The sequence below is a fragment of the Egretta garzetta genome, unplaced genomic scaffold (assembly GCF_000687185.1).
Source record: "Egretta garzetta isolate BGI_Z169 unplaced genomic scaffold, ASM68718v1 scaffold521, whole genome shotgun sequence".
Classification (NCBI taxonomy): domain Eukaryota; kingdom Metazoa; phylum Chordata; class Aves; order Pelecaniformes; family Ardeidae; genus Egretta; species Egretta garzetta.
In genome coordinates, this window is record NW_009258488.1 from 118,744 (window position 1) to 122,911 (window position 4,168).

General features: G+C 54.3%; 1 long non-coding RNA gene across 2 annotated transcripts; it reads left to right on the plus strand.

Moving 5' to 3' along the window:
- The first annotated feature begins 358 nt into the window (after positions 1-358).
- Positions 359-3,573, plus strand: LOC118452941. Of its 2 annotated transcripts, none has more exons than XR_004842815.1 (3): positions 359-939; positions 1,615-1,893; positions 2,640-3,573. It is a non-coding gene; the product is annotated as an uncharacterized LOC118452941 (long non-coding RNA). The 2 variants fall into 2 exon arrangements; XR_004842816.1 differs by having other exon boundaries at positions 359-556; positions 720-1,893.
- Positions 3,574-4,168: the final 595 nt, after the last annotated feature.

The following is a 4,168-nucleotide window of genomic DNA, read 5'->3' on the forward strand; positions in this document are numbered from 1 at the left end:
CGCGTGTGTCCGTGGTAATTCCCGTTGCAAAGGTCCGGGGATCAGCGCAGCGCCCAGCCTGGGCTGTGCGGGGGCCATTCCCCTCCCTGGCCCGGCAGGCAGCAGGGGGAAGTCCCGGTAGCTGCCAGGCCTTGGCAGAGAGTTTCTTGGAGCTCAGTGTTCAGGTCCTGCCTTGTCTCTGTCCCAGGAGATGCTGTTGTGGTGCTGGGGTTGGCTGCAACATTCATAGAATCATAGAATAACAGAATTGTTTGGGTTGGAAAAAACCTTTGAGCTCCCCCAGCCCAACCGCTCCCCTAGGCCGTTTCCCCTCATCCCATCGCCCCCTCCCCTGGGAGCAGAGCCCGACCCCCCCGGCTCCCCCCTCCTCTCAGGCAGTTGTAGGGAGCAATGAGGGCTCCCTTCAGCCTCCTCTTCTCTAGGCTGAACACCCTCAGTGCCCTCAAGCATCTGATGAGAGAAGAGCCCCTCTGAGGGACATCATGAGCACCTTCCTGGTGGGCTCTGGTGTGTCAGTGCAATGCTGCGGGGTACCCTTCCAGCTGTAGCTGCCCAAGTGAGTGTGAGTGACCCTCGGGAGTCAGTGACTGTATTGTGGGGCTGGTTATCCGTGGTTGGTACAAGCTTGAGTCCATTAATAGCAAATGCTTAATGGTCTTCTAATGGAACTTCTTAAAGGTCTTCTAATAACTACCAACTCTGACTTCATCCCCTCTCAGGTAAAAGGGAATTTATACCACTCGAGCACCCCTTCCACGTCCCCCTCAGAGGGGGAGCACTGGGAGGCTATGGAGCTGGGGACCCCTCTCCATCTGTATGTGCTGCAGTGCCTCCAGGCACTCCACACCGGCAGAGAAAAGCCAAGGGCCACCAAAGGTGACCTCCCCAAGGCAGCAGACAGTTGTTGATGTGTGTGCAATCCTCCTACCACTGGAGCAGGTGAGGGGGGAATTCACCCCGCAGGGCTGGCCAGGAAAAGCATGTTGTCCCCACAGCCCATGCAGGAGATAGGGCAGCCCTCGGGCGTGCTGTCCTTATCACGGGGAGGGGAACTGAGCCCTGGGGATCACTACTGCAACATGTTCATTAGTGCAAAGCTGTGCGTGGGGCGAACATGTGCTACTGCAGCTCCGGCCTGGAGAGGGGTAGAGCACAGAAAGGCAGCGAGCAGCTTCTTCCCATGTAGGGATCTTTACCAAGGAGTCTGTGTCTTGTCCCATCCCTGCTCCTGCTCTCGTGGCAAGCCCTTGCCCTGGGTGCTGTTGTGGGCCGGGCGGGCGGCTGCGCTGGAGGCTCCAGTCCTGTGGCCGGTGTCAGGCACCAGTGGATGATGTGTTTGCTCCCAAGCGTGGTGCCTCATCCTGTGGCCCAGGATCCCTCCCGCCCTCTTCCTGGTCCTAGGCCACAGTGCCAAGACAGCCATCCTTTTCCCAATGGCAAGGCGTGGAGAAAATCCCCCTTGGCTCTCTCCTGCTGCTTGTTTCAGGACAGAGCTAAGGGTCTCTAGCCTCAGGAGGCTGTGTCTAGCCCAGGGCAGTATCAGGAGCAGGAAAAAAAAAAGACAAAACAAGTCCCAACCTATTTAACCCCTCTTCCTCTGCCTTTCATGAGCAGGATGTGTTTATGCAGACAACACTGTGGGCTCTTTCCTCAGTGGTTGAAGCAGCTCAGATGTCGGTGCTGTTTTGCTGGGGATATCGGCAGTGACTCAGGACATCCTCTCTGTGTCCATGTCGGCCATGGTTACCCAGGTCGCTCCTGCTCTGAACAGCTTCATGCCCTACCAGCCGGGACTGGGGGGATGCTCAGCTGGGAAGGGAGCAGCCGGCTGGCTGCGCTGGCTGGCTCCTGCTCTTACTGCAGACCCCAGCACCAGAGGCTACAACAGAATTGGTGAGGAAAGAACAAAATTGACTCCCCCAGACTAACACCTTGAAGTTCTATCTAAAGGGTAGAGCTGGCACTTCTCTCTTCGCTAGTAAGAGGCTTGGCTTAGTAAAAAGCTGGGCACAAGAAAGGACCCTGAGCCACCTGTGATCCCAGACTGGCACCCAGAAATAACCCTTCTTCCCTACTTGGGGCTTTAAGTTGTTTTTTCAATATCTTTGTTCACCTTTCTGTGAGACCTAAGCATCGCACAGTCGTGCTGGAGACCACAGTCCATCTAACGTACCCATTGGAAGTGTTGGTAAAACACAAACTGCAGCACTTTCATCTTGGGAAACGGGCACCATCAGTAAGAGTGAGGAACTGTGAGAGATTCACGTTTCAGACGCTTGGCTAACAATTTAATTTAAAATTGGGATGTTGGGTTTTACGTCTATGTTCCCGCATGGGTGCTACACCAGGATTTAAAGGCTCAAGGATTTAAAGGCATGAATTTGCAGGCACAGCTCTGCACTAAAACAGGCAGCGTTGCAGGAACGTCGAGATGGTCCTGTGAAGGCTCCTGGACCGTCAGGCTGCTGGTCTCGATCTATATGTATCCCCCCATGTATATTATACTGCTCCCACTGAGCCACTGGGAAGAGGAAGGGGACTGTGGAGTCAGTGGCAAGTGCAGCACCAAGCAGAGGGGGTTAATCCGTAGCCAGTCTGAGAGATGTGAGAATCCAACCGCTGTTTTCCTTGCTTCGCAGGATGCCAAACGTTAACCAGTGAGAGGAGCGACTGGAGTGAACCTACTGTTTTCCTCAGCCACTTCAAATGAGCCCACTTTTCAAGCAGGATTTGTGCTACATGAACGGTAAAACCAGTGTCGCTGTGATTGCAAGGGCCTGCCGGAGCGCAACCAGAAAACTTGGAAAGTGCAACTTAGCGCAGGCTTTGAAAATTCGGATATTGCTAAAAAGCAGCACTTGAGGGCAGCATAGCACCACTGAAGAGCCGTTGCTGCTCACCTGTAGCTGTTTCCTCAGGAAAGGTGCACCCACCGCCAACCTCACAAGCGCTTTTCTGCAGAAGACAACACGCGCGTTCCTCTCCATCGAAGCGCGCGACCCTCCCTGGCTGGCATGCACACCGGGCTGCCAATAACTTATTTTATTTCAGCCTTACCAAGTGGCTGCCACTTGCGCAAGCTGGCTGTAAAGCACCAGCATGCACAAAAGCGTTCTTTGCTCCGGACCTGCACAGTTATCAACCAAACTCATCCGCGCTTTAGAAATTAGGTGGATATAAGATTTAAGGATGTAAATAAAAGTAGGTGCTGGGGAATCTTTTTAGCTATCATCAAACTTCAGAAATAGTTACCTTTGGCTCCTTCTCCCCTGCTGCCCCAGGTACAGAAGCATCCTGCGTTTGCAAGGCTCTATAACGACCTTTTCGAACAATCAGAAAGTTTCTGCCCAAAGGCTTCAAGGCCCAAGTTTCAGGATGAGTTTGTAGCTCCCAGGATGCACAAACGAAGCTCAGAACTCTTCCTGCCTCTCAGCACCAGAGAGGGCCTTACAGTGAGTTAGATTTGGGGGTCTTCTAGCAGATCTGTTTTTGTTAATGCCAACGTTTATATTCAAGCCGCTGCATAAAATTTTTGAAGAATCAAAACTGACTCTGGTTCTTCCATTAGAAAGAAACATTACACCCAAGGTGTATCCCAGAATCCCAGACTGGCCGGGGTTGGAAGGGCCCTCAGGAGCTCACCCAGTGCCACCCCCCTGCCCAAGCAGGCTCACCCAGAGCAGGGGGCACAGGACAGCATCCAGGCGGGGGTTGAAGATCTCCAGAGAAGGAGAGTCCACAGCCCCCCTGGGCAGCCTGGGCCAGGGCTCGGGCACTCTCAGAGTCAAGAAGTTCTTCCTCCCGTTCAACTGGAACCTCTTCTGCTTCAGGTTGTGCCCATTGCCCCTTGTCCTGGCGCTGGGCACCACTGGGAAGAGTCTGGCTGCGTCCTCGTGACACCCACCCTTGAGATATTTGTACGTGTTGATGAGATCCCCTCTCAGCCTTCTCTTCCCCAGGCTGGACAAGCCCAGCTCCCTCAGCCTTTCCTCGTAGGGGAGATGCTCCCGTCCTTTCACCATCTTTGTAGCCCTCCTCTGAACTCTCTCCAGGAGTTTCTCACAATTTTTGAACTGGGGAGCCCAGAACTGGACACAGTGCTCCAGGTGGGGTCTCACCAGGGCAGAGCAGAGGGGGAGGAGAACGACCCTCGCCCCGCGGGGCACAC